At 43.8% G+C, this 26076-nt stretch overlaps 1 long non-coding RNA gene across 1 annotated transcript in view; it reads left to right on the top strand.

Annotated features, from left to right (window-relative positions):
- Positions 1-16792: 16792 nt before the first annotated feature.
- The window catches only part of LOC146189606 (uncharacterized), a 115944-nt gene continuing 106660 nt past the window's right edge, over positions 16793-26076 (top strand). The window contains exon 1 of the long non-coding RNA XR_014707307.1: positions 16793-16845. This is a non-coding gene — a long non-coding RNA (uncharacterized LOC146189606). The remainder of the gene's footprint in view (positions 16846-26076) is intronic.

Below are 26076 nucleotides of genomic sequence, written 5' to 3'. Positions count from 1 at the left end.
GCTTGGCTGCATTGGGTGCCCTTTTTTCAGTGCTTCACGCGCCTGATTTCGAAATGTAAGTACTGGTGTTTGTCCGTGTACGCGGATCAGTGAGTTCACAGGGGCAGCCAACTTAGGTAGCTCCTTTGAGACAGGTATCGAACCTTTGGGGAGCCCTTGATCCTAAATCAGATACTGTGCTCCTGGTGTACACCGATAGGTTCGTAATGGTAGCAGAGGCACAAATTATGGGATTCGGGATTAAAGGATTTTTATTAATATTTTTTATTATTATTATTATTATTATTATTATTATTATTATTATTATTATTATTATTATTATTATTATTATTATTATTATTATTATTATTTACTAAACTAAAGGTTTGGCAAAGTACAAATACGTGAACGTGGGTACGCAAAGGGAGTCGTCGTGCAGCAAAAAAAAAATTAGGTACAGCAAACGAAATGCATGATCGGTAGAACGGAGCTGCATTTGCAATAGTCATTTATAACGCAGTGCCTGGAGTGCCGTGCTGCTCGCGGCAACAGCGCGCTCAAGCATCGTTTGAACCCAGCACTGCCTCTACATGCTGCGCCTGCAGCGCATTCCGCAAGCTGTCCGTGGATCCCTTGCGCGCTAGCGTCAAGAAAGCATGCTCAAATTTATTATTCTCTTAAATAATACGACCAGAGATAGCGAAATGTCAAAGTTATCCCTTATTGAGGCTCGCTGACCCGTACCAAGACGCGGGTAGGAAAACCGCGACACAACCAAGTTTCACTTCACAGCTGTGTAACGGCAGTCGCCGCGGTGCGTTGCGGTTCATCCGATCTTCTTGAATACATTAGCTCCTTTGCTAAGGCGGCGCAGTAGTTAACGATATCCTCATTTCGTTGTAATACAAAGGGATTTACAGTAGGGAGTTTTATGAGTAGCCCGTTTACTACAGCGCTGCTCAATCCGCAAGCGTCTACTGTGGCGCCAATGCGAAATAATTTAGGCCTAGAGACAAAAACGGGAGTGCACTCGGCCGGAGCGCCCGTCCGCCGCTTTCGCTGCTGGCACCGTTGAGGTAAGCTAGCTTCATCTGCCGCTGCAGGTGCTGCGAACCTGTCTGATTTCGCAGTGCAGCTGAAGCCGGACTATTTTCGGCGTCGCGTTGAACAACGCTCCGCGAAAACTAATCTCCAAAGACGGGATGGGCTGCAGTTGCAGTACGCGTGCGTTTGTCGTTTCGCCGTTGGGCGATACTCGAAAGAGATATAAATACGCTGTGGACTAGGATTGCACCATATATAATGCCTACGCCATTTGTTTCCACTGAAACGAGCTTTAGTGTGTAAAGGGCAGTTGTTAAAGCAGGCCTGCTCTTGCACTTTTCGACTCGCGCAAATGTACTGACTTTGTTTTGTTTTCACTGACGACGTACTTGACAGCGTCCTTAGTAGCACCGTTCCGTTCTTTTAAGGGAGGGGGGGGGGGGGGGTACTGTTGATTGCTCGAACGCGTACGGTAAGTGTTCAAGGTGTTTCACAATGCTCGAATAATCAAAAACATTTTAATTCGAGGTGTCTGCGCACTCAGCAACACCGCCGGCGCTGGCGTGGCACACCGCGAATGACGTCATGTTCGTCGCGGCCAATTACCGACAGCAGCGGCGTTTGCTTGGAGGGCAGTCCCACTGTGCTCGTTTTCTTGTAAAAACTGCCGTTTGCGTTTTTTTTTTTCTGACATTTTTAAGCATGATAGTCTTGTTGTGCGGACAAAAAAAAATATAAAATTCTGCACAGAACTCATTTTTGGCGAAAAAAGTTTCAGTTTCCCTTTAAGGCTGAGCGTAGGTATCTCCCTCATTTTTATTTGTGGTCTTGGCCAATGGAAAATGACTAAAATAATCATATAGCGTAAAGTTAATAAATTGGGAAATATAATAAAAGCACCCTCTTGTCGCCGGTGGAGTCTGAAACCGTGACTTCTGAACGCCGTACACTGTGCACTGTCATCTAAATTGAGGTGAAGGATGTCCAATCGTATGCTTCAGAGGGTACTTACTAGGTAGCGTGTAACTTTAGCTTGATTATGTACACCAGCTCCACTCTCACTCCTAGCGGTGGGTGTAGGGTGTCTTGTTCTAAGGCGGGTGTCAAGTGAACCAAGAGGCCAAGGAAGCCAGTACCGAGACACCAGTTAAGATAATAGGCATAAAAGGACAGAGAAATAAGGAACAGGTTATGAGGTATCTGCAATGGAAGTCAGAATTCATATAAAAGCAATAAAATTCTCTTCATCCTGATCGCACGTTTGACAAAACATTATGCTATTGAAACGCCTCGAGGCTATACACACGCAGGTTTTATCAATGCGTCGCAGATGCACAACCGGACCTATCAGATACTGACATCGCTTGGGATGCTTGTTTTATTACAAACGATGTGGCTGACGTTGAAGAGACTTGACATGGAAGCATATACTGTGCCTAAATGTAGCACCTACCAAATGCCAATCATTTGATACGGGAGACGACAAAGCCGGCCTCTCACTGTCCGCCACAAACGTTTCGAACGCTTTTGTTTACACCGCGTCATTTGTTCATTGTCTCTACGCAAGGTGCTCGATGATTGGAACATTACCGCACTCGAGAGCTTAGAAAGCAACATGACTTGGCCCCTTCCGGGTTGTGTGCACAAGATACTTTCTCAACGAAATAAGTGCCACTTCAGATGAAGTTTAAATTCTTGATTATGTGAAACGTACATTGTGTACGAAGAAATATTCAGGCATGAGTTTAAAAAAGATCGGTCGGGATGAACTGGGCTTAAGCCAATCAAGACGATAAAAGAATCGTTTGGGATGGCTTGGCATGGTTTTTTTCGGCAACTTACCATTGAAATATTAGGATAGAGATTGACAAAGAATTGAATGCTTTGGTTAATTTTGATTGTAGTAAATGAACGAAGCATTATCTATCTCGCTTTCAGGCAGACACCTGCACTTAGAATTCACAGCAAACAATTGTAGCTGCAAATGTAGTAAGTTCGAGCCTCTCGCTTAAAGTAGCCTTCCGTTTGACTAGCAGAATGATGCTAAATGCGGAACGAAATGGTATGATACCAGACTGAACATTGAACAAAGAGCGGTGGGGTCAACGTTTTTTTAGAATTCAGGTTTTACTTTTACTGCCACTTCCTTTCCAGGATCCTCACTTCCTGCTCACATTGCTCATGAAGCTAGTAAAACTTTCGCGTTTAACACAACGAAATAACTCCGCGCCAACGCCAAATTTGTTACAAGTAGGTTCAGCTGTATAGACCTACGCCGACCTGTGACATACAAGTGATGTCGTGGCGCTGCTGTCAGCAGGTCGACTAACTCTAACTAGCAGTAAAATGCACTCACTGCTCATCAGAATACATAGAAAAAGACTATTTCAAAGACGTTTTCTAATTTCATAGGGCGTCTTTGAAGTAGTAGTTCGGTGCTGATGAACTATGAGCATTTTAGAGCGGTCTGTAATGTATGAAAGTTCATTACAATGGTGCAGTATTTATAAAACAGCGCTAAAAGTAAGAAAATTCGAGTCGGTAGCGTGACTGATTTCTAATATTCCTAAATATTCTCCCGGTTTCGGAGGGCACCAATAAAGGCTGCCGGTAGTAAATGTTAGCGGGTGCTTTGACGAAAAAGTATGACAAAGTATGCTACGTCGTTTTGAAGTCGACATTTTGCCTCCCGATAGCACGGGCTTCTCGTGCTGCCCGACATACTGCCGCCCAGGCTGCATTCCCTCGCAAAGAATGCCGCTGAAACTACGCCAATGTTCACGCAGACGAATCCTCGCGTTGCACGATAAATGAACCGCGCACAGCAACACACGACCAAAACCCCTGTTTAGATTCGGAAACACTGCAGCAGTGTGCGCTCAATCGAGTGTCGTCTGCTGCGCAGTCTGCAGCAGTGTGCCCTTCTCTTTTGCTATTTCGCCGCGAAGTTTGCGATCCACTTTTTGAATTAAATTTTTCCTAGGCTGCTGGTTTTAACGAGAGTATCAGTAAGGAACTGTAATGAATTCGACAGCATGTGAAAGCGAACGATATTTGGAGAAATATTCAGCGGACCGTGAGGCTTTTGGCATTATAATTAGAGTTACAAGGCAAATTTATCTCTACGCTTTAAAAGCAGATACATTGCAGACTGACGTAGCCTGCCTTATGACATATTTATTCAGCGCTCTCTGAACCTATGAATGACCGGCCGCTTTCTTTCGTGCTCTGGGAAAAGAGCAAATTATTATAATAATTTTTCTTAATTGTATTTATTTATGTGTAGCCTTGTCGCCTTATACCCTGATAAGTTTCGTGGCGCTTTAATGATACTCCACATTCAGAATGACATTTCTTACTTTCGCGGTCTGTGTCTATATTTTTTTCTGAAGGGCGACATCATAAGTGCCCTGTGATGCCAGGAAACTGTTTTGTACAAATCCGCTGCCATGTGTTCTTATAGGTGCCCCAATATGCTAAAGTGGTTGCGAGCGCCCTCATTGTTTCTGAACATGGAGATGGTCCATATACAAAATACATTTCGCATTACACACTGCCCTTCTTTATTTTCTTGTAATGTAATCATGTCGTTGCAATTAAGAATATGTCAATAGAATTTACGCTTCATTAAGGCTGTTGAGCGGCGTTGTAATGGCGCATACCCAAGACCGCAAGAGGCACAGTCACAATCAATACTTTTGTTCATACCTCCGCAAGGTCTGCATCTATTTGAGCGTTCTCCTTATTAAATACGATTATTTGAGCGCTGCGCATGTCTGCCCTTGATGGCCAGTTTCCTCACTTGAGTTCCAATCGCTTCTTCAGTTTTTCTTTGTCCGTGAACTTTAATGATTGGATACTCCGCGGCCATTTAGAGATTTGCTGTTGGCAATGAAATAGTTTGATGCCGCACCAATATCTTTGTGGTTTTTGAATTAATTTAAAGGTTTGGGAGATATTTTACAACTGCAACGGAGACTGTACATGAAAATCTAACCTGCCGCACACCTAGAGTCAACCTTACATTCTTTGCTGTAACCAAAGAAACGAAAGCTCGAGAGTTCAGACAGTGTACGCAACCATTGTGCATACATCTTATTAACTTCGATACATCCTCTTTTCACCTCCTTTTAAGGTAGTACATTATGTCGAGGAGGCCAGGTGGAACATGTGGCGAAAACCAGCGTTGCTTTCGTCGACTGAAAGCGCCCTTATGCGCATGAAATGATAGCTCTTGTCTGAATGGCACCGCGCTTCTTGGGCAGTCTGAAGACCGTAGCTTGTTTCGCCATCTTCCGCGTGACATGTTTCTGTACTCCGTTTCCGGTTCTAGAGACTCCCATCCTGGTTCCCACACCGGAAGCTCCTAGCCCGGCGGCGAACAACTTCTGGGTATCGTGTGAGGTTCCACGAGAGTATGACACCAGAGTTTATTTGCCAGAGTGGGTTCGTTCTTATCCGTCTCAGCTGTGAGCATTGGCGTCATACTCACATCGAAATTCGAGGTGGCTGGGTTTCTGGCCACGTTCCGTAAGTACAGTGATTCTTGCCTGGCATTGACGATCTATTCACTGAGCTGAAGCAGAAACGTGGAGTATAATCATCCGTCCTGGGATAGACAAAAGGGCACGTCTTGAGAACGTGTGGCAACTTAACTTGATCTAACACACAACATCAGCGTGCAATTCGGCGAGCGAATGGAAAGGCGTTGTATTCCATTAAGGCTTCCTTTTACCCGCGTTAGCGTACGCTGCTTCTGTGCCACCTCTGACAAAAAGGCACGGCAGCCAAGCTTCCGTCCTGAAGGATCAATACCTCGTCGTTCTACCGCAGATCATTGCCAACCTGTTTGTAATACCTACGGGATCCCAACAACCATGTCGGCAACTTTTGACGCCACCAAGCCCGCAATCTGCGGATTCGATTTATTACCGACAATCGCCGACTTTTAGACGCAATGAGATTTACAAGCGACTCGTAGCTGCGCTGCGAGCCTCCCAGACAATAAAAGCCCGTAGCGAGGCATTCAAAATAAAGGGCGCGGCAGCTGGTTTTTTCCCACATTCTACAAAATTAACTTCAGTTGTTCGGGCTGTACGTCAGCTCTAATCAAGGGATTCTACAGGAGAGGGCGGTGATAGCAACCACAGCAAATGTTTCAAAACCTTGAATGACAACTCTACATGCTCAAAAATAGTTTTCACCGCACATAGAGACTAACTGTGACAGTAATTCAATAGAAGATATAAGATTATGAAGATTAACTAAAATTATACCAATTGACGGCGAACTTAAAGGGAACTTGATAGCATCTTTTATTCTTAATTGCTATAAAGAGCTGTACTAAGACCAATCAATGCGTACAGTAGGCACCAGGATATACAAGTTGTTGCGACAACTCCATGTTTTCAATGTTTATATTGATATATGTTGAATTACTGTAGAAAAAAAGTTGAAGTTTTCGTGCTCGGCGACGAAATGACGCGTTTTCAAATTAGCAACTTTAACATAAAGAAGCTGATGAGCAAGCTTATAGTATCCTTTTAATGTAAACCTAGCTCTGAGGCACTGATTTCGCGCTAACTTAGAACAGCTGAAAGCAGTATGTCGGTTTCATGCGCATTTTTTATCTTTGTTGATTGGTCTTCCTACACTTCCATACACACAAATTTTTTGTTATTTCGGTTGTACCTTTATAGAAGAGTGTATGAGGCTTCTCAATGGGTTTGAAGCCCTGAAGGACGCCTTATATGTGCGAGAATTTTATAATAAACCATTATTAAGCGTTACTCGGCGATATTTTAAATTTACTCTGTTCAGCGGCCTGCTGGTAATGCTCTAGGTGTATTCGGGTTCTTGTAAAAACGTCCTGAGAAAAATCATCACCGGACACAAAGTCTCCATTGCTTATAGCACAAAGTGATTTCTTTATTTTGAAATGTGAAACTCATTATTCATTAGCATATAATTGCAAACTACCATGTCATGAAAGATCACCCGATTATATCTGTAAATCCCCGCTTTGAACTAGCTGAAGACATGGCAAGTAGCGTGAGTTGCATGTCTTCTTCAGCGCACAAACGTTATAGAGGGTTCGATTCCCGTCTCGCCTACTCATTGTAAATGAGCTGTCCCAACTGTGACCGTCTACCATAAGAAGTGTACTTCAGATGATTCGATTTCAAATTAACAAAAGTACGTTTTTAATTCACTGCCATAATGCTAGAAACGCATGTCCGTTGTTCACGTATTCGAAATATGACTGAAGGGTACTTTCTGATGTCTTCACGAATTTTGAAACTATTTTTCGAATACTCACTATGCTTTCTCAATACAAACTGTATTTAAAATTCATTGCGATGGTAGGTGTAACGTTACGAAATTGGAAACGGGCAGAGTGGACCAGATAAATAACTCGAGTTATTGGCCCTCAAGTAGAAATAATGAAGAAGAGTTGGGCACGGACAGGGCATGTAGTGCGAAGAGAGGGTAACCGATGGTCACTTAGTGTAACTAATTGGCCTCCAAGAGTAAAAAACCATAGCAGGAGATTTAAGAAAATTATGTGGGCGGATGTGGTTAAAAACGTCATAGAGGTCAAGTGAATGCAGCTCGCAAAGAATCGGATTAATCGGAGTAATATGGGAGCCGCCATCGTCCGGCAGTGATATACTCTGGCTGATTATGATGATGATGATGATGATGATTACTTTTGTGATGTGGCTAGTGACGTTACAGAAATCGACTACTGGTTAGTGCACAATCAGCTAGCTCTTGCCAAGTCTATGACGGGATTTTTCCCTCAGAACGCCGACGCGGATTTTTATGCACCGCTGCATTTTTAGAGATAGTGCAGTTTTAGAGGGGCAAATGAAAATAACTACACGTTATGCCTATAAGGAAATGAATGAACACGAACGAGAACTCGCAAGGTACACCGGCAAATAGGGCCTTCAAGTGATACTTGTTAAGGCAAGCCTTAGTGGCCTTAGTGTCCCACTAATTTTTACTTGCTAGAGACATGGAATAAGTACTTACCCCAGTATGACGGAACGTTCATGACACTTACAATAAATTATTGAAGAACGATTAACATGAATCTTAAACGATATCATAACCTCCAAAAATTATGTAAGGCATACTCTTATTGTGCGCTGAATTGCTCCCGAAAATGCATTATCCTCCCACGAAGTGCGTTCAGGTGAGCCACGCAGATGACACTTGATTCATTTTGGCCTTAAGCGTTTTTGAATAAACGAACCAACGAACCACATTTGATTTCTCGAGCTTTCTTTTGCATTTTGCGTTCAGAAAAATGAGACCGTGATGGCTGTAAATCTAACCTCCTGGCACCATGCTACCCAACTTCGGTAGCCGTAGTATTATGCGTAGACACGAATAAATACACGTGGCTCCAGGGAGGACCTTTTTTGAATGAAATATTTTGCGACCTATATTCGAACCACAGAAAAAAATGGCATCAAACAATACCATAGTCCCGTTCGTAGCTTGGAGGCAAGCGCGTCGTGCTATCGCTATTGACATCAACCGAATTCTGTTTTTCGTGTGTTCATTTACATTCTTTTTTTGTTTCTAAAACTGCGTTAAGCTTGTCCTTCCGTAATGCGCCCGTCTGTTGGGATCAAACGGGCATAACGAGACCTGCTTGAACACCGACAAAAATAGTAAATGCGACCTCTACCTCTAACGAAGCTGTAAATGTGTTCACTCATTAGCCTACCAGCGTCTTAAAGAACCCACATGAAAAACGGGGGGTTTGCATTCTTGGCTCGCTAGTCAGCTGCCTTCGGTGCCTTGTCCCGAGAAAATGTCGTCGTTTTGTCCCCCCTGTAAAGGGAGCACATTTGCAATGCTATGCTTTTTGCGGAGAAGCCTCAAGCCTGTGGGCACCGCTGGCGCTGTTTACAACTGTAGTGCAAATATATGTGATGCAAATCATGAATCCTGGACAAAGCTTTGCCAGAGAGCTAAAGTAATGAAGAGATGAAAAAACAGTACGAAAAGCACGTGTAAGCTTTCTTGCTCCCCCCCTGTTTAAGACTGTTGGACAGAGAAACTATTCCTCGATTACACAATCCAGCGCTATTTATGCGCAATAAAGTGTTGAAAAAAGTATATAATTTTCAAAGTTCAGGCGCCTTAAATATGGATAGTGCAGAGATACGAAGCTTGGCAAATGTAGGCGTTTTTATTTGTTAGAGAACATAAATATGATAAGTAAAATTTGACACAGATTACCTTTCTCTACATGTTACTAACAGATCACTTTCGAACGCGGAAATGACACTCCTGTTTACGAAGATCACCACATCTAGAAAAACGCTGCCGCACTAGGCGAGGGATTTAGTCTAGCAGCTGGTCCCGCGACAGCTTTCTTTGAAGTCTAATAGTTAGAGCTGCGTAAATCATAGCTTGGCGGAAACAGCGTAGCTCTTCATTTATCTAGGCCGTCTGCAACGTTTTCAGTGATAATATTATTCTAAACAATAAAAATTGAGGTAATCTAATTAAAATTTACTAATAATTGACTTAAATTCGTAAATACTTTAGAACAAAATAGGTGACTATCAGAAACACTCGGTTCGGTCAATGGGCTGAAGCGCAGGTATTTATATAAAGAGCATTACCTCCACTGCATTCATATGCGAGTTTCGAGGTATTTGTGTACCTAGCATGTAATTCGTTCCGCACGTGGTACCTTGTACTCGTGTGCCCTATTTTGTTGGTGTTTGCCAAATAATATATGGCACACATCCTCACAGGCGGATCAACTAAGAATTAGGCAGCAGAGAGTTTTTTATGTATACTTACACGGTCGAAAAAGAAAATGAAGGCCCCCCTTCATGTTCATTTTTTCCTTGTGTCCCGCGCAAAACAATAAAACGCGCGTGAGCAGCGGCGCACAAAAACAAAACACGGGTGAGAGAGGGAGAGACACGGCGGGTGCGACGAGACTCTTGGCCACATTCTTTGGGTGCACCCCATATACAGTGCTGAAATACAGTCTCTAGGCCGTGCGCTGGAGTGTCTACATGGACGCCGAATGACTGAAATAAAAATTCTATACTCAGGGACAACTTTCTGTGGCAATGTGGTGGAAGCTACGGAGCCGAAACGCACCAGCTCACTCCGCACAAGAATATAGTGCCTCCAGAAGTTTCGCAGTGGACGCTCTGGAATGTTATACCATTACGAAACAGTTAAGCTTATTATTGTATCAGGCTTAAACTACAGTACTAGCCAGTACAGCGGGAGTTTAATACGCAGCGTTCATGTCGATGGCTGGGCGGCCTGTGGACAATCTCGCAAAGCGCAAGCAGCATACGCGGGGCCGGGTGGGATTCGTCTACTGCTTTTCTCTGCCCATTTCTGCGCGCATTCGTAACGCGCGTCTGTTTTTGACAGCGTACGCAGTGAGCGTTGCTGAAACCGCAGCCGAGGCCAGGTACTCGGAAGAACATGGCGTAGTAACACAGTTAGGAAAGCCCCGCCCTCGTAGCTTTGGCTCCATTGCCACAGAACGTTGTCCCCGAGTATAGGTAGCTGGCCTCCCAGGCACTGCTCCGCTTTATGAAAAGTACGGGCCTGATCGATAGGCTGTGATTTTGCGGTGATGTCATGTGATATGGCTGTGATGTGACTATACTGACTTCACCCATCCCTCTCTTACCCATCACTTTTGTATCTCCTGACCCTATTGCCCCAGTGCAGGGTAGCAAACCGGTTTCTTCTTCCGGTTAACCTTTCTTCCTCCTCCTCCTCCTCCTCCTCCTCCTCCTCCTCCTCCTCCTCCTCCTCCTCCTCCTCCTCCTCCTCCTCCTCCCCCCCCCTTCCTTGCTTCCTTCTAATAGCTTCTCTTTAAACGTTCTGATTCCATTTTTCTAAGCGCAAGAAAGAATATATGGATGCTTTCCATAATTTACAGACATATTCCCCAGGCACTCTCAGCCTCGTGCGTTGTCTTGACGATAATTAAATTTGATTTTCATTATAAACTCGACAAATGCCCCACTTTTCAATACCCATCGACAGCGAAATATTTGTGACGAAAACGTGCTCATAGATAAGATAACAGTTGTCATCAAATAACTGTGACGTAGAGTCAGCACAGCAAACAGCATTGACAAAACAAGACTGCTCGCAGGTCTGTGTCGATTGTCCGTCCCAGGGAAAGATCTAATAGCAGTCATTAGATTGCCTTCGCAAGTTCCAAGCCAATATGTGCGTGATACTATTATTTTATTTGGCATTGATTCTGCGGTGTTCTTAAGCTTATGTCCAATCAGTGCGTTGTGGTGTTCTGGTAAAACAATGAAGGCTTCGGCTTCGGTTCGGCTTCGGTTTCGGCTCCGGTTTCGGCTTCGGTTTCGGTTTCGGAGCAAGGGTTTCGGTGAAGCGCAAAGCAATACTTCGATATAATCTTTGCGCACGCCCAGTCACATGAATTGGACTTTGATAAAAATACAACATAACTTCCTCGCTTCATTTTTTGTAGAATAAGACAGCAGACGAAAAACGCAACCTGTATGCGTCAATATATTCTGTATCCATGTGATCACCAGCGTTGCCAATCGGGGAGGTCGTGGGGCGTTCCGCCGCACCTTTGAGGTCATCTCGCGATCGTGCTTGGACAAGTAGAAAACGAAACTGCTCTTCGTAATTAATTGATCTTTGCTGAGGCTCTTCACGTTAGTCTCCATGTTTGTTTTACCACCGAAGATTGATTGAAGCAACAATCACTTAATAAAAAATATACTTGTTTATACTCGATTCCCAACTAAGTTTCACGGCTTACTCTTGAAATGCAATATGACGAAAGAGGCCGTCATTAAAGAGTTGAGTTAATCGGACACGATAATTTTGTGGCACAAAATAATGAGGTTCTTGGCGTCGTTAATTCTCCTGAGCCCTGCTCTGGGCCTTCATGACACAAAATCAGTTTATTATCGCGTTCTTTTCACCATCACTGTTTCGGAACATAATTAATTAGTTCATTCTTTTAACATCAAAAAGTGAGCCAAGGACGAGGCAGAGAAAATGAGCACACAGGACGAGCGCAACCAGATACACATGTGTGATAACACGGGTACAAGCTTTTCCTTGGCTTGGGGCTTAGCTAATCTGGCGTAAAATAATTGGGGAAACGGGCTTTGATGTCATCAAGTGTTCATTCCGCTGGTGGTATCAATTACATAGTCAGAATTGCACACGTTTGCACTTCCATCTCGGACACTCAACACTTCCAAAACATGTGTCATGAGCCCTGTACCAGTTGTCTCGATAAGACGAGTAGCTACTAACCAAGGGAAGATCAATATGTTTGCCATCGCACCTGTTTCATTGTTAACGTTATGTGGGTGCATTCAGTTTCGAATTGTTTCATTCATATTGACCAGACAGATTGAAGAGATTTGCTCCCGAAAGGTTGCAGGAGGAAGGGACAAACACCGAGCACCCCATATTTTTTACGTATACGCCGCAGTTATTGTTGTTTAGTTTCAAAAGAACGAATCTGCCCTCAAATCACTGCCAACTTGGCTGGCTCACGCGAACGTAATTTGCATTAACAAATTACCCTTAGCGACCGCTGCAACACCAAATGAGTAACTTAATGCATGCGCATAAGTAGCTCCGGCCTTGGCTGTTAGGGCTTGGGAGGAGTTTCAGTACTCATGGAAGCAGTAACAAAACGAACCTACTTGCGATCTACTCGGGGGCCTTTTGAAGTATATGTGGGTACATAAGCCTATTTATTTACGTTTATTCCATAGTAGTCAAGATCACACCTTTGGTCATCACAAGAGCACATTTCCCTGGACTGCGAAAAAAACATTATATGGGCGAAGGGCGAAGGTAAATAAATAAGGACAGTCCAATAAAAAATAATCACATAGGAACCGGCCCGTGCGACCACCCAGCCTGCCCTTCTCTAGCGGTCTAACTGTGCCGAGGTTCATACCGTGCACTCCCCCCTCCCCCCCCCCCCCTCCTTCCGCGCTGACAACACAGCTTTCATGTCGAGTAGCAAGACATTTGGGGTCACGAGAAAGACAGTGTCTGGTGGTTAGTGGCATCTAGCCCTTACTAGAACCGTGTAACTTATAAACCACCTCTAACCAGCAAAGCGTATAACTCTTTCAGGTGTGTGCAAAGTGAAACATGTCCAAGCCCCGCCTGACTGTTCATGTGCTCTGTGCGTCTACGTAAGTTTCCCTAAAATCAGCTCATTTGCGAGGGGTAAAGGCAGTGCTTTCTTTCCCTGATGAAGCCCCGGTTCCAAGTGACCTGCAAACAAGCACTGCAAAGTTCCCTTTATATCAACACAGTTTGCCTTTCGTGCTGTTTCCTAGGCCTCGTTTTCCCGTAACCGCCGTTTGGAAGGAGAACTTCCACCTGAACTGAGGTACGCGTGAGGAAAGAGTGCATTATTTGGGTGCAGATTCGGACGTCCAATTATTCTTCGGAGGCATCGTTTTATCGTCAAGTGCTTCCATGCTAAAGGTGGCAGAAGTGCAATGTGTTTTCTTCTGCTCGTCATAAGGTAGCATCACTGCGATAATCCGGATTGTCTTGATAAATTCTCTTTTCTCTTGTCAGCGGTGCGAGGAAGTCATCAATTGTTTTAACATTTGAGAAGCTGTTATGCAAAAGGTCTCGGGAACGTACTTTCCAAACCAGCTGTAAAGCCTATTTAGCATGATCAATTCACCATCGACGCTTTATATTTTGCGCCTATGCGAGCAAATGTCCTGGAAATATTTAGGGACGCATGGTGTTGAGATTGCCTTAAATCCCGAGGTGCACTAGACTGGTTTTTCTTCCCCTTTCATAGTTGCTTACCGCTTACGCTTACCCTGTGAAGCAGTCGGCACTCCACCTTCATCGAAATACTTCCGAGGTCGCTCTTAACACTTGCAGCATTCATCGTAGACGAAGGCGACGTCACGTCTAGTTTCGTTCCAATCTGATAAACAGAAATGTCTAGACACGTCAGTATACAACCGAACGCAGCTGAAAAGCCACGCAGAGCTCACCACCGCTTTCGGTCATATTAGCGCGCGGGCCAACTGTCAGCGATCATGCTTACTTGGCTTCATCCCTACGTCTTATGACGTCACACACCCCGTTTTGCCTCCTAGTCCAGTGCAAGTGTGGGAGGAAGGTATATCCACGAGGGCTCTAAACATCTTGAGAAACCACTTCAATAACCAAACCCCGACAGCCCGATTATCAGCACCTCCACTATAGAACAAGGCCCAACACCAGGCCATCAAGACAACTATCCTGTTCACATTAATTTTATAACTTGCCTTTATTTCTTCTCCTTTTGTTGTTTTCATTTATATTGATTTTTTTTTTTTAGAAAAAATCTTATTTCGCATTGTCTCTTATTTTACTAAGTGTTTATGGCAGCTTGCTATATACCGACGACGCACGCCGTGGTGCTTATCTATTTATTAATAGATCTAACCATGCAAAAAATAACTGATAAACAAACACACACCGTGGTGTTGCTGAACTCGTGTGTTCCTACCGCCTTCAGTTGAAAAATAAATCATTTTAGCTGGAAGCAAAATATTTATTCCGCTGACCAACTAATGAATAAGAAAATGCTAGGTATTCCCGTAGGCCGCTTTGATGGCGCGTAAAGCTCGTATGATATTTTAAATATAAATGCCAAAACCTAAGAGAAATTCGCTAAAAAATTTTAACTAATATAGAAAATAAAAATTTCTGTAATGCCAGATATAACAAAAGTCAATGTTTAGTTTCTGAAACCTAAGGGTAACGGGCGAGAAATGAAACCAAATAGAAATGGCCTAAAGCAAATATAGCGCACCGGCTTATGAACACTACATATCTAAAACCTCTCTAGGTTCTAAACAATTGTATTGCTTAGAGGTGATACGCCATTACCTAAACAAGTGATCGATAATGCCCCAGTTTTTCTTTTCCAGGATAAAGAAAAAAGGCGCTGAAGTATAAAACCGAAATGCAACTTTTGAACTTCGGTGAAAATTATCAATTTGTAAAAGAAAAGAGAACTTCACTCAGAATTGGGCGTACGGAGTAATGAAGTTGGGTTCATTAACGCTGGCTTATACAGGAATACTAATACCTTTTCAGTTAATTTGATCTAGGAAAAAGCGTTCGCGACCTTAGAGATTGCATATTTTCAGAAGCGGAGTTGGCGGAAACAAATCTAAGATAAATATCTTTCCCAAAGATGCCACGTTGTGTGTATTATCAAAACACAAAATGCACTCCTCGTCCTACCTGAAATAGAACTCAAAATATTTTTTGTTGAAACCTATACTTCACATGCATCAAACAATGGGCGTTTTATTATATCGGTGCTAGTCGACACCTTCAGTCATATTAGCGAGGTAAAGTGCAGGTTGCAAAATTCAGTTTTTAAATTGCTAATGTTTACCTTTTTTTTTTTACACGGGAAGGAAATGAACACCCGTCAGCACTGAACAATTATGGCACAATCCGACATCTGAAACATCAAAGTTTCAAAACGGGTCGAATTTATCCCCTAGGATTACCTTAATTGAAGGTTCTTGCTTTAAAAAGGGCTACGAACAGCCACTACTTACCATCAGAGAGTGCTCACTTTCAAGAGATTTGCCGCCAACGTTTTTGAGAGCTCCGGGGCTGTATAAACCTTCATTGTTTATATATTGAGCCAGTCGCATTTATTTTATTATGTCTTGTCGCCACTGCTCCAGTTTCTACTTCCCAATACCTGCGTTAGCCTCGCCGTTTCGCTGATCGCCGTCTTTGTCCCTGCCGCCATTTCCATTTTGCTTGTTTGCCTCATTTTGGTTAGCCGTCAACAACACAAACTCCAGAGAGCGCTGTTTACCTCGATTCTTAAACGCAGACTCCCCCGTCTGGGCTAAAACAGCAGCAGGGACAGGCAGGCACTAAAGAGAAAAGTTAATGAATATCTAACCTGCCGTCTGACGGAGCTCTGAAACTTTCTGTACATAATTCATACCGTCCATCTGCAGACCCGGCCGGTTATTGCCGTCATAAATCTGACTATGGGGAACGTATTGGGGACGAATACTTTGGTTGTATGTGGAGAACAATATGTCGTGCGGTTCGAGACCTTTCTTTGTAACTTTATGGGAATACCTGATGACGTGAAGAAAGAAAGGCGCTCGCTGCTCGGACAACTCTGGTAAAAGCAGATCTCAACCATTCTGACTTCTAGCGTGTGGAAACTATTTTAGTTTCAGATTTTGTCGTGCAGTAAGGTATGTGTCAATCACGAAATCCTTGTTTGTACGCCAGCTTAATGAACGAAGGCAGATTACAGGAACCAACCCTTTGCCTGAGACGTCGACGAGGCTCCCGCGCTGACGTCACGTACATAGGCTAGCAGGAAATAAATGTTAAAAAGAGCTGAAATTGTAGACGGTCTACCTAAACAAAGCTCCTTAAAGTCTTCAAAAACATGAATTGTGGTACTCGATCACCTCTAAAGTAAAAAAAATCAAGAGCTGGAACCATCAGCAAGGTAGCTTAACTCGATGTTTTCGTGTGGCCTTCAGCATGTATTGACGCGTGGGGAGAATTCAATTAAACGCACAGACGCAGCATTGCTAGGCTCTTACATCCATCTCCAGAGATGGCGAAAGAGTGAGGAAGGGCTGAGGAGGTATTGCCGTGTCCGATGACAAGGCTTAAGTTTTCTTTTTTACTTCCAGGTGAAAGTAGACGGAGAAAGGTATGATATTGACCCGGTTTCAATGACAGCTGCAATTTCCTGCAAGCCAGCAGTGGAGGGTGAGTCGATATATGATACCCAAGGTAATAAGGGATGTCTGCGACATCGAAAGATTGTTGCAAAGCTAGTTCGGGGTCATCGATCTTGCGTTTATGCCTGATGTTTTCAAACCCTTTCAAGACGTCTCGAATCGCATGCTAGTCCCAGCGTCCTTGTATTGGCGCAGAAATTATCAGCACAAGAGCCGCAAGAAGTACGGGATCTGGGAGGGATTCTGCGAGACGTGGGGAGGAGACAGTAAATAGAAGAGAACGCATTTTAGTCTTCGTCACTGTCGCTCACGACAAACAAACAGCTAAATGAAGAAATTATGGCTTGGAACATTCTAAACTTGAAGACAAAAGCATAACGATAATGCTTGTTAGAATACAATTGGACGTCCGACAAAACTCACTGGTGCGGCAGGGTGTCACGGATGCCTTGTTTGGGACAGTTGTGACTGTTTCATTTGCCTTGACAAATCGATATTTTGGACAGGTCTATAAATAATGGCATCACATGCAGGATGCGTTCAAATGGATATTGTACGACGGTGATTTACAAACAAGCGTTTATTCTTTTACTGTAAAAGACAATGAAAACAAAGAAAAAATGATAGAAAGGCATTCAGGAACGAGTCTGAATACTTGCATAATCTTCTGCGCAGCTATGTTTGGTTCTCTGGTAAACACAAGCTTCAACGCCACCCATTTAATAAAAGTAGACATCGGGGTTTTTTCTGCCGCAATTGGTTAGAATTTTTCAACAACGTAAACAACGAGATATGCCAGTCTCCGCCCCCGTATTCGCCCCACACGTTTGAAACATTAAACGCAGCAACCTGGAGCATTGATTCTGCTCGGCCTCCTGCAATGAACCATGTTATTCAGGAACACAGTCGTCTCAGACAGTCTTATGTGTGTCAGCGTTAGGATCCTTAAGGGCCCCTTAAATGTATCATATCTCACCCCTAAATGCGAACTTTAAGTGTACCCGGGATAGGGTGGCCCGGGTAGCCAGCTTATGACAAGGACTGCGAACAGTACTTCTGTGGCGCCTGGAAAGTGAGGTTGGCCGGGGCGAAGAAAAGGTGGAAGTGGGGAGAAAAGCAGATGAAGAGAGTAGCGAGTGGCGGTGAACATTGTGAACGAAACATTACGACCATGCATCTGGCAAGTGGGAGTTCTCAGGTCACATAGATTGCAGGTATAAGACTGGCATAGATTGCTATCCGAGTGACTATGATCAATATGAGAGATGTCAGATGGGAAGGTGACATCTGAAGTGAACTCAGGACGTTAGATCTCGAGCCAGATATGCAACACCTAGGCCATGCAGGAGAGTTAAGACGACTTCGCCATACGAGAGCTTTATTGGTATGCTGAATGCTCTTTCACATAATGTAGCAATTTAAATTATGTAGATTGGGATGACGTGTGATATAACAAGGGCACAAATAAAGATTGAAGTGATTTAGCGTATGGCAGAGTGCATTAACGAAGAAGTAAATCACAAAGGGGAGTACAGATCGGAGCCATTAGCGCGGTGAGATTATGCGCTTAGAGGAGGAGATTAAATATGCACAAACAGCCCGCGGAGAAACAGGTTTGCACGAAAAAGAAGCCCATATCGTTCTCAAGCCGCTCGAAGCGAGGTAGGTGGAACATTACGGCGGCATCGGCACGTACGTTTCATCGCTTTGAAGAAATCTTATCTGAAACAAGCTGTCGCACGCAAGTGCAGTTTCATTTAATTGCCCCCAAAAAACTCTAATTGCACTAGCTACTTGGGAAACAACATACTAAACACCCGGGCTTGCTTCCAGAACTTTGCAGCCAGTGTTCCAACATTTTAGAAGTTGAATGGCTGTACGCTGTCTTGTCGTAAGACTCGCAGCTGTCTAAGTAGCGCTAGAGCGAACACGGCTATCTGACCTTTCGCCTACCGAGCCTCGGAGAACTATGGCTTCTCTGCACATTGCGCGAGCATTGTGTAACTGAAGCTGCGATGCGACCTACTTTGCTCTGTAGAGAAAAGGGATGACCAGCGCCTATTTGCAAATGTTCCTGTGAAATAAGCTTACTTCATATTCCAGCTCTTTGAATACGTCCAAAAAGCATTACTTCGATGTCTAGGTGCTCGGATTAGTATGCGCATAAATTCTACCTGTGGAGCATGCCAGTCGTCCCTATCACTACGCATATTTTCCTCATTCCGCCTTATACCATATTCAGAGATCTCTTTCAAGCTTTGGAACTCTTTGGCGACCTAAATTATTCTTACACTCGAATAAATTGCCTAGAGACAACGCCATCTAGCACAAAAAAAAAAAAAAAACCTTTCTCATCGTTCTTCTTCTTTGCTTTTACTTTGCCGTATGCAACTCCTACGTTGATTATCCGCTTGTGGAACCCTTTTTAGCAAATTCAAAAATATTAAAAAGCATAAGACGGCATTAGGCGCCACGCTTGACGAGGAGTAATCAGCAAATTTCTCTGAATTTGAAACAATAAAAAAAAGGGCATTAACAAATTTTATATCGATATTCTGCAAGTTTTACGTATCCATATATTTGGCTCACTTGTTTTGTCCGAAAACTAACATGGTAACTTTATTTGCATTTTATTTCGATAGTGACACCCGATTTATGATCCTGGGCGAAATGACACGATAACAATAATGATGGATGAAAACACGTAACTAAAACCTGGATAGTTTCTATGGTTGTCCTGTTGAATGGCAACTCAGTCTTACCTGTCACCACATGCTTGCATGTATAGTGAGAAGTTGCACGGCTGTGACCGAGATAGTTTAGCATGGTGATTGCTCATTTTATAACTGAACGAGCGAACAACTTCCCTATATCGATTTGAGCTATGAATTTAATTTGGTTATCGCCACAAATGGCTCGCGTGAAGTAAAATAAGGCATTAAAGCCGTCCAATGTGACGGTGTACTCGAATGTACAAATTCACCGCTGTCTTTCAAAACTAACGACAATGGCTTCTTGTGCTACCTACAAAGACATGCTTCTGCAGGTTATCACCTGACCGCATATTTTACGCCTCAATAGTCTCACCCTCTTTTATTGGATATATCGCACTGACAACTAAGGATGTCCAACAGAGACACTTAAGAGCGCTTACGCTGAGAATGCAGAAAAATTACAATGATTATCAGTAGTGAATTATGACAGTACCTAAAATTTCTGCCTACTCTACACTTACGCTAAGCTGCTTGTATATGCTTGAGTAATCCAACATTGCACAGCGTGTATATTTCATGAGTCATAACTATGACTCTGAGCTATGACTATAGAGACTATTGCATTCAATCATTCATCACTATAACTCCCATACTACATGTGTTGCATCACTGTATAACAGCGTGGAGACGTCGTCCAAATAGACTGGCTTGGACACCTACAAGTGTTGTGCAATTAAAACCTCATAAACTAGGTTCTAAGGAGCTTGCATTAATTGGTTCAACTGATTGAGGCAGCCGGCTGTTGGCACGCACGTTTATGGCTTTATTTTTAACGTGCTAACTCTAGCCTTTCTAATCCGCTGAAAATACATTTCCTGCCTCTGTGTCCGTTTTTACTACCCTCTCCGGGAGCATGCCCCTTGCCGTCACACTGATCCCATGAGTGGGGGACATTTGGCAGCCAATTCCCACCGCCAATAAATACCAAGCCTTGTGACCTGCCAAGTACCACCTCCCAGGGAAACCTCAGAAAGAGGAACGGATTGTATGATGCCCAAGTTCACTGCAGCGACATAGATATAAAGCCCCGCTTTAACCAAGCCGTATTCCTGATCCTGAATCCGATGGCCAAGGGGACTACAGTTCAAAACTCAAATCAGTTACCAAATTTAGCATCCGCTGCAAATTCAGTACCACATGCGGTCTCATGCCGTCACGAAAACCACCGACCAATGAATGACAGGTCGTGAAATTGTGAACGTTCTACAGGAAAAATAGTAATTTTCATGTCTTAGACCCTGAACACCAATGCTACCAGATTTCATGCTGCCTGATTATACTAGGATTTCGAGTTAATAATTAAAAGGAGCGACTTACTGCTTCAGATCGTTCGATCGATTCCTCAATCAGTAAGTGAATGACTGCATTTCTGATAGCCTTTGACGTCGTAGTAATGTGCTTCTGTACAGACAACGTTCTTAATTGTCACGCAGACGCCGCAGTGCGCGGTTATTGTCTTCGATAAAAAAACATTCAAGTGAACAACTAAAATCTTTGACCGATAGCGCTGTTTAGAAGGAAAAAAATGTTTCACATTTCATGGTGCAAGATTATCGGGAGGAACCCACGCGTTTATGTTTCATGCCTACCCCTTTCAGTTGTGCAGCCTTTGCCACCTTCTTTGCAATCTGCTCCAAAATGCGGAAAATTTACGGAACACTTAATTGCTCGCTTCCGTTACTCTTCTTGTGTATCCTTCATAGCAGACATACCATTCACTACTTCTCTAGTCACTATTGCTCTAAATTGTACTTTTTTACCCCATTCGTACTCATGAGCGTACAGTCGTAACAAACTGCATTATGAGAAATACAACATATATAGATATAAATTCTCGCTTTAACCAATTCGTTTCAACTTTCTTGAGTGGTGGAGGACCAAAGGTCCCCGTGGGCCTGGTTACCATCCCCCCCTCCGCTCTGAAAGGAACTACTTGAGTTGGGAGATCCTGACAAATCGGCCTTATGGTCTCATGGATTCACTCACCCTGCAGAGCAGTAATGTAACGACATTTTCGCCTTTCCAGTGCGTGCAAATTCCCACATTTTAAGCAATGCCGAGTGGCGGCTTTTCCACATGAGCTTCCTTGCAATACGAAGTGCAATACATAATGCTGGAGGTTCTTAGCATACTTGGCGTAATAAACCTCATGCTCTACCCAATAGAATTGACCTTATACATGCACTTCCCGCTATTCCCGATTTTGCATGCCGTAAAATGCAACAAAAAAAAAGTGGAATATAAACCGAGCCTCCGCGAGGCGTGCAATTCGTAAAAAAAGAGGGAAACGCATCGCAGTCATCTTCAGTCGACTACTGCTTTGCATCTCTGCTACAAGGAGCGGAGAGCCTTGCGCGAGTACCTCTGTCAAGAAAAGAATGCATTGCAGAAGAACAGCAAGGCAAATGCGTGCTGAAAGAAGCCACCTGCGCCGAGAAGATGAAATAGGGAAGACAGAGCGGATGTCTCCTTGACTTCAGCAGTCATTCGGTCGTATCGTAATGGAGCCAGCCAAGCAAACATGTTTTTGATACGTAACTGTGAATGAGAGCACGATTAATCTCCTACGATAAGCTAAATGAACTAGCACAAAGGAGAGGGAAAAATAGGAGGGAGCTTGACGTGTCATACATGAAAGACGAGAAGCAACAGCGACGCCTCCTCATTAAAAAAGAAAATGGTGCAATCGCGGATAGCATTCAGAGCACGCCCTCGCATGTGTCACGAGCACAGCTCGCGTCGGTAAGTGCACGCTAACATCCGATCCTTCTCGCTTCCGACATCCTGACAGCCAACTCGGGGCACGATCGTTATCATGCGGAGCTTTCCGGTCGAGGCATGTCCTGTATATATGAATATCTGGAGATAGAAAAGCAGCGCTACCTAGTGGCGGAAAACAAACAAAAATAGGAGGAGGATATTCCATGCAGATGTCGCATTATGCGCCCGTGGGCGCGCTTCGGTGGAATCCCGCCGAACCGTCGAAAGAGTAGCACCACGCGCCTTGACGAGCTTACCAGCTAACGAATGATTGATTATAAACGACAGCGATTCTCTGAAAGGCTAAAGTGACTTACCAGTCACAGACTCGACGTAGACAGCTGGTTACTCCTCCTCAATAGCTTTCTTAATTCCCTCCCACCCGCCGCCCCCTATCAAAGAAAAATAAAGTCGCCTTACTCGGCTTGCAGACGACATCGTTGTCAGACAGGGCTCGCGACGCCATCTCTGTAACCCGTTTACGACAACGACGAGTTATTCGTGCTTGTTCAGGGAGAGCCTACACGAAGGTTTTCTAATTAATGCTTAGCGAGGCTATTGGGATTGAGAGGACGTCGGAAGCGCAGACTTAGCCCTCTGTAGAGGGTCGCATCATCATCGCCTCGTGGACACAGCTACTCAGAGCGTTGCCTTCTTTGGAGGAAATTACGCGAGGTCGTGCGAGGAAGTGCCCGGATTGCGCCACGTGATGTTCCAAACTCATATTGCAAGCACGCTTAAGTCGAAGATTGAGGAAAAACGAGGTGCAGCTGCAGGGCCATTTCGGCAAATCACTTCAGCGCTTTTTTTATGGTCCTTCTCGCGTCCTTGATGGCACTGAGGAAAGGGAAGGGGACGTTGCGTTATCATCGAGTGCATTACCCACCTCTGAAGACATTCGGTAAACTGACAAATTGTACAGTCCTAGAGAGAAGCGATAATTAAGACGATGAACGTACTTGTCGATTGTACCAGTTTACTTCCGCTACAGCTTAATTAATTTTGCCGCAATCGGGGAATTTGCTGGGAAAAGACGTAAAAATTTCGAGAGCACTGCAAAATCTGCATTGGAGGAATTCGAAAGTTGCGCGTGCTAGGCTGCTTCATGACGCCACCGGCGGTGGTCCCCATGACAACCGCATTGTTGTGCCGTCACTTAACATGCATAGCCATCTGCGTTATTTGGTATTTTGTGCTGCTTTGCGCCCTAACTATATTTGTCATTTGATTAATTGACACTCATCACACACTTTTCGCCATTATTTGGCTCATCAGGTGAGAAACATATCCACTTCCGGTTGCAATGACGTCATGTCCCTTGAACGTCGAGATAAATCGTGGGGCTAGTTCAACGCCTGATCAATTTTACTTTTACATTTTCGACGCATATAATTAACTTATCATCCTGTGGACATATTTTTTGTTTACCAGCCTCACACCATCTTCTTTCGACTACAATCACTTGTTTGATCCTAACTCTTACAAGAACGACACACGACTGTACACACCTTTCGTACACACGTCTTGCACACACAACCTTGCGGCATAAACTAGTATTGCTTTCACATAAATAACAGTGATTTGTCAGCCTATATACGTTACTGGATGCCTGTGCAAATAGCTGCAGAGGGTGTGTGTAGGTCTTGTTTGTGGCTAAGACAAAATATACCAACAATAGATGTGAGCTGGGAGCAGCGCTCTCTGATATATGTATTGTTCCTTTGTCTTTGATAGGTTATTTTGTGTTCAATGATATAAGGACAGATTATTGACAGGTCAAAGAGCATTGCCACCAACGGTCAATCTTAATTATTATCTACCATATGTCTCCATAGCAAAGGAATCGATGGCAGTATTGCAGAATCCTAGTCCCGTCTGTAGCTTTCACTTCCACTCAGAAACATTATTCGCTGAAAACAGATTAATCCCCATTTTTAGTATTCTGAAGATTTTAGAACATTGCAACAAAGATGGAGGCAGCTCAAAATTAATAAGTGTTGAATATCAGATTACATCATTCTTGAATTACAAGATGAGGGCCAAAAAGAGTGCAGCGCAATAATTTCGACCGCTTTACCAACGCTAACCAGCACCCGACCCCTTGCATTGCATTTGGCCTACTCACATGTGCGATTCTAAAAGCAACTGCGTAGTGCTCGATATACATTTTAAGCTTTTCTAATCATCCTTAGGAAAAAGAAATTATGTCCTTCTTTATGCGGTTGGTAAGACTTCCTTTGATGCCACGAGACCCTCACAGTGATTATTATAAATGAATCTACTTAACTCGAAACTTTTCACAACCACAGTGCCTCAAAAATGCATTCATCGTCATCGGTTATTTTTTGGGAAAAAACTGATTCTAGACCTTCAAATTCTCAGTCATCAAGTGGCAATACAGCCGCTATTTATAAAATAAGCACAAGAAAAAAGGAAGTAATGCATGGGCTGCGAAAGTCATTGGCTGCTCGGGAACAAAAAAGCCGAAATTAAGGTAGAAATCAGAATAAAAGCTGTTCGTACGAAAGTTTGTCATGATACAGAGTAAGGTGCGTTAACTAGAGATGTTGCTTTGCTAATGTCCCCGTCATCGTTCGCAATGCCACTGGTCGTGGACGCGTTCTGTGAGTCGCTGCTGCACCGCAGCGCGTCATCTGACAGAAAAATATTTGGTGATGCTGAAGGATTAAGACCCGAATATGGGGAAGAAGACAACAATTCATTGAACGCGTACCCCTGGCTTGAAATACAACGCATGTGCTGTAGACGTGGTCAAACGAATACTTCACGTCACAGTTTCCTCTAATGAAGTCATAAAAAATGCATTTATGGATCGACCACAATGTCATGGTCGACCAGAGGGCTCCAGAGTGGTAGCCGACCGAATCTGAAACTGCCAGTTTTAAATCGTTTCTAATTAATAAACGTTACGCTCTGGTAATTTAAGATTCTTTTAGTGATTACGTAGACTGTAGATGCATGCTTTCAAAGAGAAAAACCAAGGTCCCAAAAACTTCCTAAATGCGAAAGAATGACGCAGCACTCGCATAGCGCACCGTTCACTTAACTTCTTCGGGCCAAGCGACCGAGGCTTTGAAAGAGATCATTATTCTTAACCGAGCCTGCTCGCTAATCCGAAGTGTGCGACCAATCTCTGACAAAGTGCCGAAGCGTGACCTACTACTTGGCGAGTAGGAACAATTCGAATGACTTTTAACAAAGGTAATTACTGCGGTCGCTTTGTACACACTACTGTGATTAGTTCTCCACATAGAGCGCCTTCTTATGTTTACTTATGCGAAAGAAAACAATTACGGCAAGCCACATTACCGGTTCCTAAGCACATAATAGCGCTACTCTGGCCGCGACCGCAGTGGGTCATTTTTTTGTAAAAGGAAAGGTCCATAATCCTCCCGATGATAAAGTTCTAAATGTGTTTAACGTTTAATCTAAGGTATACATTTTAAACCTCATCTAGAAGCCAGATGAGTCATGCATTATTATTGCAATTGGCGCGTGCTTCTCTGCGACCCAGGAAAACGAGGACGAAGGTGAGTGTTGCGGGTTGTGCCAGACTGATCCACTCTGTGTCTTCGGCCTTGTACTGGTTACGTCGTATGGTGGAGGGGCTGGGTGCAATTTCCCTTTTGCCGAGTTCTACCCCTCAAGTGCAGCCGAGAGTCAACACGGATTTGGCTCTAGTGCTTTGCAGTTTTAGCCGCCGC

This window comes from Amblyomma maculatum, chromosome 5 (assembly GCF_055883805.1).
Source record: "Amblyomma maculatum isolate TAMU_Amacu chromosome 5, ASM5588380v1, whole genome shotgun sequence".
In the NCBI taxonomy this organism is placed as follows: domain Eukaryota; kingdom Metazoa; phylum Arthropoda; class Arachnida; order Ixodida; family Ixodidae; genus Amblyomma; species Amblyomma maculatum.
Note: the sequence above shows the minus strand (reverse complement) of the source record. Positions and strands in the feature narration are given on the sequence as shown.